Source organism: Melanerpes formicivorus, unplaced genomic scaffold, assembly GCF_026170545.1.
Source record: "Melanerpes formicivorus ecotype bairdi unplaced genomic scaffold, bMelFor1.0.p_v2 SCAF_260, whole genome shotgun sequence".
NCBI lineage: Eukaryota > Metazoa > Chordata > Aves > Piciformes > Picidae > Melanerpes > Melanerpes formicivorus.
In genome coordinates this window covers 50,654-60,000 of record NW_027142612.1, presented here as the reverse complement: position 1 = coordinate 60,000, position 9,347 = coordinate 50,654, and positions in this window count along the sequence as shown.

The window sequence follows — 9,347 nt, the reverse complement described above, 5'->3', positions numbered from 1 at the left end:
CGGGCTTGCTTTCCATTCTTGGTGGGACCGACGCCGGCACCACGTCTCCCCGGCTTTCTCTGCCCCCGTGCCCCACCGGGCAAACTTCGCTTCGGGGGTTCCACACTTCGGCAGTGGCCGGCGCCAGCCACTCGTCAACTTTTTTTCTTTTCCCCGCTTTCGTTGCCGAGCCCGGGCTGGGCTCCGGCTCACGGACGAGCGAAACCCATCCAACACCGCTGAGGGTGCGCCAGCGGCCGCTCCAAACCGCCGCGCCTTTGTTCGGCCCCGCGGGTCCCCTCTCTGACCCGGGCGAAAGCCACCGAGAAGCCAGACGGACCCCTGCCCAGCCGCCTGGCGGGTGGCTTGGAGCAGCCGCTCGGCAGCGCTGCCCTGGGAGTGCTCGGCGTCACTCGTTCCCTCATATACGGAACTGGAGGGCCGTCAGCTCCGCGAGCGCACAACCAGCCGACCTCCGCCCAGCGGCAGGTCGCAGAAATCACGCCGGCTTGTACGATGACGTAGGCGGAGGCAGAGCGCAACAGCGACCCCTTGGCGACAAGCGCGATCTCCGCGGAGAGCACGTCTACTCGCCGAGGGAGAGCACGTCTACTCGCCGAGGGAGAGCACGTCTACTCGCCGAGGGAGAGCACGTCTACTCGCCGAGGGAGAGCACGTCTACTCGCCCAGGGAGAGCACGTCTACTCGCCCAGGGAGAGCACGTCTACTCGCCCAGGGAGAGCACGTCTACTCGCCCAGGGAGAGCACGTCTACTCGCCCAGGGAGAGCACGTCTACTCGCCCAGGGAGAGCACGTCTACTCGCCCAGGGAGAGCACGTCTACTCGCCCAGGGAGAGCACGTCTACTCGCCCAGGGAGAGCACGTCTACTCGCCGAGGGAGAGCACGTCTACTCGCCCAGGGAGAGCACGTCTACTCGCCCAGGGAGAGCACGTCTACTCGCCCAGGGAGAGCACGTCTACTCGCCGAGGGAGAGCACGTCTACTCGCCGAGGGAGAGCACGTCTACTCGCCGAGGGAGAGCACGTCTACTCGCCGAGGGAGAGCACGTCTACTCGCCGAGGGAGAGCACGTCTACCTCCCGCCTGAGGGAGAGCACGGGGGGGGGGGACAAAGACAGGCGGCAGCAGCTTCGGTGAACGTCACCCGGGAGGCGACCGGGGCTGTCCCGGGGCAGTCCCGGGAAGCCGGCGTCCGACACAGGGAACCGTCAGCTGCCGGACCGGGGCGAATCCCCGCGGCCACGGCAGGGGTGGGGGCTCGAAGACAGCCGGCAGCCGCTTCGGTGAACGTCACCCGGGAGGAGACTGGGGCCCTCCCGGGACCGTCCCGGGAAGACGACGTTCGGCACGAGATCCCGGCCGCGGCCGGACCGGCTCGAAGCCTCGCGGTCCCGGCAGCAGCCGGAGCCGCTCGCCGCCTCGGGCTCCCGGCCCCCTACAGATCCGGCGACTCGTTCGCGGGCGGCGGGGGGAGGCAGTGGAGGGGGTGCGGGGAGAAGCGGCAGCGGAGGCGGAGGGGGGGGGGGCTCGAAGACAGCCGGCAGCCGCTTCGGTGAACGTCACCCAGGAGGCGATCGGGGCCGTCCCGGGGCCGTCCCGGGATGCCGGCTTCCGGCACGGGGTCCCGGCCGCGGCCGGACCGGCTCGTATCCCCGCGGCTCCGGCAGGGGGGGGGGGGGGCTCGAAGACAGCCGGCAGTCGCCTCGGTGAACGTCACCCGGCCGGCGACCGCGGCCGTTCCGGGGCCGTCCCGGGAAGCCTGCGACAGGCACGGGGTCCCAGCCGCGGCCGGACCGACTCGAAGCCCCGCGGCCCCGGCACGGGGGAGGCCCAAAGACTGGCGGCAGCCGCTTCGCTGAACGTCACCCGGCCGGCGACCGGGGCCGTCCCGGGGCCGTCCCGGGATGCCGGCATCCGGCACGGGGGTCCCGGCCGCGGCCGGAGCGGCTCGAATCCCCGCGGTCCCGGCAGCAGCCGGAGCCGCTCGCCGTTCGGGCTCCCGGCACCCTACGGATCCGGCGACTCGTTCGCCGGCAGCGGGGGGAGGCAGTGAAGGAGGTGCGGGCAGAAGCGGCAGCGGAGGCGGAGGGGGGGGGGGGGCTCGAAGACAGCCGGCAGCCGCTTCGGAGAACGTCACCCGGCCGGCGACCGCGGCCGTTCCGGGGCCGTCCCGGGAAGCCTGCGACAGGCACGGGGTCCCGGCCTCGGCCGGACCCGCACTGGGTGCCGCCGCCTCGGGCTCTCGGGACGGTATGGATCCGCCGACTCGTTCGCCGGCGGCGGGGGGAGGCAGTGGAGGGGGTGCGGGGAGAAGCGGAGGCGGAGGGGGGGGGGGGGCTCGAAGACAGCCGGCAGCCGCTTCGGTGAACGTCACCCGGGAGGCGACCGGGACCGGCCCGGGAAGCCATCGTCCGGCCCGGGATCCCGGCCGCGGCCGGACCGGCTCGAATCCCCGCGGCCCCGGCACGGGGGAGGCCCAAAGACTGGCGGCAGCCGCTCCGCTGAACGTCACCCGGCCGGCGACCGGGGCCGTCCCGGGGCCGTCCCGGGATGCCGGCTTCCGGCACGGGGTCCCGGCCGCGGCCGGAGCGGCTCGAATCCCCGCGGTCCCGGCAGCAGCCGGAGCCGCTCGCCGTTCGGGCTCCCGGCACCCTACGGATCCGCCGACTCGTTCGCCGGCGGCGGGGGGAGGCAGTGGAGGGGGTGCGGGCAGAAGCGGCAGCGGAGGCGGAGGGGGGGGGGGCTCGAAGACAGCCGGCAGCCGCTTCGGTGAACGTCACCCGGCCGGCGACCGGGGCCGTCCCGGGGCTGTCCGGGGATGCCGGCTTCCGGCACGGGGTCCCGGCCGCGGCCGGAGCGGCTCGAATCCCCGCGGTCCCGGCAGCAGCCGGAGCCGCTCGCCGTTCGGGCTCCCGGCACCCTACGGATCCGGCGACTCGTTCGCCGGCGGCGGGGGGAGGCAGTGAAGGAGGTGCGGGCAGAAGCGGCAGCGGAGGCGGAGGGGGGGGGGGGGCTCGAAGACAGCCGGCAGCCGCTTCGGAGAACGTCACCCGGCCGGCGACCGCGGCCGTTCCGGGGCCGTCCCGGGAAGCCTGCGACAGGCACGGGGTCCCGGCCTCGGCCGGACCCGCACTGGGTGCCGCCGCCTCGGGCTCTCGGGACGGTATGGATCCGCCGACTCGTTCGCCGGCGGCGGGGGGAGGCAGTGGAGGGGGTGCGGGGAGAAGCGGCAGCGGAGGCGGAGGAAGGGGGGGCTCGAAGACAGCCGGCAGCCGCTTTGGTGAACGTCACCCGGCCGGCGACCGGGGCCGTCCCGGGGCTGTCCGGGGATGCCGGCTTCCGGCACGGGGTCCCGGCCGCGGCCGGAGCGGCTCGAATCCCCGCGGTCCCGGCAGCAGCCGGAGCCGCTCGCCGTTCGGGCTCCCGGCACCCTACAGATCCGGCGACTCGTTCGCCGGCGGCGGGGGGAGGCAGTGGAGGGGGTGCGGGCAGAAGCGGCCGCGGAGGCGGAGGGGGGGGGGGGGGCTCGAAGACAGCCGGCAGCCGCTTCGGTGAACGTCACCCGGGAGGCGACCGGGACCGGCCCGGGAAGCCATCGTCCGGCCCCGGATCCCGGCCGCGGCCGGACCGGCTCGAAGCCCCGCGGCCCCGGCACGGGGGAGGCCCAAAGACTGGCGGCAGCCGCTTCGCTGAACGTCACCCGGCCGGCGACCGGGGCCGTCCCGGGGCCGTCCCGGGATGCCGGCTTCCGGCACGGGGTCCCGGCCGCGGCCGGACCGGCTCGAATCCCCGCGGTCCCGGCAGCAGCCGGAGCCGCTCGCCGTTCGGGCTCCCGGCACCCTACGGATCCGCCGACTCGTTCGCCGGCGGCGGGGGGAGGCAGTGGAGGGGGTGCGGGCAGAAGCGGCAGCGGAGGCGGAGGGGGGGGGGGCTCGAAGACAGCCGGCAGCCGCTTCGGTGAACGTCACCCGGCCGGCGACCGGGGCCGTCCCGGGGCCGTCCGGGGATGCCGGCTTCCGGCACGGGGTCCCGGCCGCGGCCGGAGCGGCTCGAATCCCCGCGGTCCCGGCAGCAGCCGGAGCCGCTCGCCGTTCGGGCTCCCGGCACCCTACAGATCCGGCGACTCGTTCGCCGGCGGCGGGGGGAGGCAGTGGAGGGGGTGCGGGGAGAAGCGGCAGCGGAGGCGGAGGGGGGGGGGGGGCTCGAAGACAGCCGGCAGCCGCTTCGGTGAACGTCACCCGGGAGGCGACCGGGACCGGCCCGGGAAGCCATCGTCCGGCCCGGGATCCCGGCCGCGGCCGGACCGGCTCGAATCCCTGCGGCCCCGGCACGGGGGAGGCCCAAAGACTGGCGGCAGCCGCTTCGCTGAACGTCACCCGGCCGGCGACCGGGGCCGTCCCGGGGCCGTCCCGGGATGCCGGCTTCCGGCACGGGGTCCCGGCCGCGGCCGGAGCGGCTCGAATCCCCGCGGTCCCGGCAGCAGCCGGAGCCGCTCGCCGTTCGGGCTCCCGGCACCCTACGGATCCGGCGACTCGTTCGCCGGCGGCGGGGGGAGGCAGTGGAGGCGGTGCGGGGAGAAGCGGCAGCGGAGGCGGAGGGGGGGCGGGGGGGACGATAGTGGCGGGGGGCGGGGGGTGCTCGAAGGCAGCCGGCAGCCGGTTCGGTGAACATTCGCCGGGGCGGGGGGGGCGACCTGTCCGTGCCCGGGGCAGCCCCGGGAAGCCGGCAGCCAGCACGGGGGTCCCGGCAGCACCTGTTCCCTGCCCTGGGACTTGCCGTGCCCGGCGGCCGGTTGCCGGGTGGGGGGAGCGATGAGAGGCAGGGCGCAGCGGCCGGGGCAGCGCCGGGCCGCAGCGGGGGGCTGGGCGGGTGGGGTAGGCGTCGAGCGGCAAGCCCTCGGCTGCAGCGAATGTTCGGCGGTGCGGGGCGGGGGGGGACGGGACGACACGTTGGGGGCGCCGAGTCCGAGCCACCCCCGGCCCCAGGGGCGGCCGGAGGGGGAGGCCGGTGCCTGGCCCTGGGAGCTGCTGGGCGCCGGATGGCCGAGGGTGCGTCAGAAGCCGCCCGAGCGGTCGAGCAGGTCCTCCAGAAAGGCCTAGGGTGGCTTCGAGGGCCCCGGGAGCAGTCGAGGGAGGCCTCCAGGCAGGTCTGGAGTGGATGGGAGGCCTTCCAAAGCAGACAAGGGAGGCTGCCAGCGGGGCCTAGGCTGGCACTGCAGCCTGTAAATGGTTGGGGGGGGGGGCCTCTGGTGCGGCCTGGAGTCTCTGGGTGGCGTCCAGAGAGGTGCAAAAGATCCTCTGGTGCGGCCTGTGGTGGCGGAGAAGCCTGCAGAGCGTGCGGGGGAGGCTTCTGGTGCGGCCTGGGGTGGGTCGGAAGCCTGCAGAGCGTGCGGGAGAGGCTTCTGGTGCGGCCTGGGGTGGCTGAGAAGCCTGCAGAGCGTGCGGGAGAGGCTTCTGGTGCGGCCTGGGGTGGCTGAGAAGCCTGCAGAGCGTGCGGGAGAGGCTTCTGCTGCGGCCTGGGGTGGCTGAGAAGCCTGCAGAGCGTGCGGGGGAGGCTTCTGTTGGGGCCTGGGGTGGGTCAGAAGCCTACAGAGCATGCGGGGGAGGCTTCTGGTGCGGCCTGGGGTGGGTCGGAAGCCTGCAGAGCGTGCGGGAGAGGCTTCTGTTGGGGCCTGGGGTGGCTGAGAAGCCTGCAGAGCGTGCGGGGGAGGCTTCTGCTGCGGCCTGGGGTGGCTGAGAAGCCTGCAGAGCGTGCGGGGGAGGCTTCTGCTGCGGCCTGGGGTGGCTGAGAAGCCTGCAGAGCGTGCGGGGGAGGCTTCTGGTGCGGCCTGGGGTGGCTGAGAAGCCTGCAGAGCGTGCGGGGGAGGCTTCTGGTGCGGCCTGGGGTGGGACGGAAGCCTGCAGAGCGTGCGGGGGAGGCTTCTGGTGCGGCCTGGGGTGGGTCGGAAGCCTGCAGAGCGTGCGGGAGAGGCTTCTGCTGCGGCCTGGGGTGGGTCGGAAGCCTGCAGAGCGTGCGGGAGAGGCTTCTGTTGGGGCCTGGGGTGGCTGAGAAGCCTGCAGAGCGTGCGGGGGAGGCTTCTGCTGCGGCCTGGGGTGGCTGAGAAGCCTGCAGAGCGTGCGGGAGAGGCTTCTGCTGCGGCCTGGGGTGGCTGAGAAGCCTGCAGAGCGTGCGGGAGAGGCTTCTGGTGCGGCCTGGGGTGGCTGAGAAGCCTGCAGAGCGTGCGGGAGAGGCTTCTGGTGCGGCCTGGGGTGGCTGAGAAGCCTGCAGAGCGTGCGGGAGAGGCTTCTGCTGCGGCCTGGGGTGGCTGAGAAGCCTGCAGAGCGTGCGGGAGAGGCTTCTGCTGCGGCCTGGGGTGGCTGAGAAGCCTGCAGGGCGTGCGGGAGAGGCTTCTGCTGCGGCCTGGGGTGGGTGGGAAGCCTGCAGAGCGTGCGGGGGAGGCTTCTGGTGCGGCCTGGGGTGGCTGAGAAGCCTGCAGAGCGTGCGGGGGAGGCTTCTGGTGCGGCCTGGGGTGGCTGAGAAGCCTGCAGAGCGTGCGGGAGAGGCTTCTGGTGCGGCCTGGGGTGGCTGAGAAGCCTGCAGAGCGTGCGGGGGAGGCTTCTGGTGCGGCCTGGGGTGGCTGAGAAGCCTGCAGAGCGTGCGGGAGAGGCTTCTGGTGCGGCCTGGGGTGGCTGAGAAGCCTGCAGAGCGTGCGGGGGAGGCTTCTGGTGCGGCCTGGGGTGGCTGAGAAGCCTGCAGAGCGTGCGGGAGAGGCTTCTGGTGCGGCCTGGGGTGGCTGAGAAGCCTGCAGAGCGTGCGGGAGAGGCTTCTGCTGCGGCCTGGGGTGGCTGAGAAGCCTGCAGAGCGTGCGGGAGAGGCTTCTGCTGCGGCCTGGGGTGGGTCGGAAGCCTGCAGAGCGTGCGGGAGAGGCTTCTGGTGCGGCCTGGGGTGGCTGAGAAGCCTGAAGAGCGTGCGGGAGAGGCTTCTGGTGCGGCCTGGGGTGGCTGAGAAGCCTGCAGAGCGTGCGGGGGAGGCTTCTGGTGCGGCCTGGGGTGGCTGAGAAGCCTGCAGAGCGTGCGGGAGAGGCTTCTGTTGGGGCCTGGGGTGGCTGAGAAGCCTGCAGAGCGTGCGGGAGAGGCTTCTGCTGCGGCCTGGGGTGGCTGAGAAGCCTGCAGAGCGTGCGGGAGAGGCTTCTGCTGCGGCCTGGGGTGGGTCGGAAGCCTGCAGAGCGTGCGGGAGAGGCTTCTGCTGCGGCCTGGGGTGGGTCGGAAGCCTGCAGAGCTTGCGGGGGAGGCTTCTGGTGCGGCCTGGGGTGGGTCGGAAGCCTGCAGAGCATGCGGGGGAGGCTTCTGCTGCGGCCTGGGGTGGCTGAGAAGCCTGCAGAGCGTGCGGGGGAGGCTTCTGGTGCGGCCTGGGGTGGCTGAGAAGCCTGCAGAGCGTGCGGGAGAGGCTTCTGCTGCGGCCTGGGGTGGCTGAGAAGCCTGCAGAGCGTGCGGGAGAGGCTTCTGCTGCGGCCTGGGGTGGCTGAGAAGCCTGCAGAGCGTGCGGGGGAGGCTTCTGGTGCGGCCTGGGGTGGCTGAGAAGCCTGCAGAGCGTGCGGGAGAGGCTTCTGCTGCGGCCTGGGGTGGCTGAGAAGCCTGCAGAGCGTGCGGGAGAGGCTTCTGCTGCGGCCTGGGGTGGGTCGGAAGCCTGCAGAGCTTGCGGGGGAGGCTTCTGGTGCGGCCTGGGGTGGGTCGGAAGCCTGCAGAGCATGCGGGGGAGGCTTCTGCTGCGGCCTGGGGTCTCTGGGTGGCCTCTAGAGAGGTGCAAAAGACCCTCTGGGTTGGGCTGGGGTGGCTCTTGGACCCCTGCCACACAGTGGAGAGAGGCCTCCGGCCCGCCACCTGTGTCCCTGTGTGCCTGAGTGCCTGTGTCCCTGTGTCCCTGTGTCCCTGTGTCCCTGAGTGCCTGAGTGCCTGTGTCCCTGTGTCCCTGTGTCCCTGAGTGCCTGAGTGCCTGAGTGCCTGTGTCCCTGTGTCCTTGTGTCCCTGTGTCCCTGTGTGCCTGAGTGCCTGTGTCCCTGTGTCCCTGTCTGTGTACCTGTGTGCGAGTGTCCGGCACGCCACCCAGCGGCGGCGGGCAAGCAGGTAGGCGGGTGGGCGGGCCGGCGAGGGCCAGTGTGAGTTTGGGGGGTGGGAGGGGAGGCGGCAGCTGGAAGCGTCAGAGGAGGGGGGCGTGGCTCCGGCTGGCCCCGGGAGCAGGTTCCCGGGACCGGGACCGGCTGGACCCGGCGGGTGGTTGATCCCGGGGCGGGGGGCAGAGGCGGCGGGAAGCGGCAGCTGCGTGTGCGGCGGGGGGGTGGAGGGCGAACCGCGGCGGGAAGCGGATGCTTCAGAGCAGGTTACGGGGGCGGGGACGGACGACACCACCTGTCCCCGCCCCGGGACGGGCTGGACCCGGCGCCCTGGACCCGGCGCCGTGTACCCGCCGCCGCCCCCCGCCGCCGCCCCCCTCCGCCACCCCGGGACCCCGACGTTTTTTGGCGCCCGCGCCTTTTTTTGCTCCCCGCCTGCCCGCGCTGCCCCGGGCCCTCCCCCGGGGCGGGGCGGGAGGGAGGGACGGACGGACGGGTAGCCGGGGATCTCCGAGCGCGCGCCACCAGACCGAGGCGGGTCCCGGCGGCGGCGGCGGCGGCGGCGGCGGCGGCGGCGGCAGCAAGCGACGGCGGGGGGGGCAGGCTAGGGAGAGAGGGGGAGCGGCATGCGGTAGGGCTGGGGGGTTTGTTTCGGGGGGGGAGGGGTGGGGGGGGGGTGGCAGCGGTCAGCGAGAGCGGGGAGAGGGGGAGCGGCATGCGGTAGGGCTGGGGTGTTTTTGGGGTGGGGGCGTTGGGGGGATTAGCGGGCGGGCGGGCAGCCGAGCCAAGCGGCAAGCCGGGGGGCGGGCGAGGGCGGCTTTAGGGCCGGAGGAGCGGAGCGCAACCTCCCCCGTGCAGGCTCCAGCGTGGAGAGCAGCAAGTTTTTGGGGACGGGGGACGACGGACGGGAGGGGCAGCGGCGAGAGGCTAGCTGCGGCAAGGGGCACCGGCACGGCCGCCCTAACAGCGCCGCCTCGGTCGCAGGGGTTAGAGAGCAGCCGGGCAGCCCGGGAGGGAAGCGGCAGCCCGCGAAGGGGGGAAGGGGGGGCTCCGCGCAAACCGCTAACGGGAGCCGGGGGGTGTGGGGAGCTGGGGGTGGCAGCAGCGGCAAGAGGCAACGTCGGGAGGGGGGGCTCCGCGCAAACCGGTAACGGGGGCCCGGGGGTGTGGAGGGGGCGGTGGTGGCCGCGGCGAGAGGCAACGGCAGGCGGGGGCGCTCCGCGCAAACCGGCAGCGGGGGGGGGGCGGGGGGTAACGGC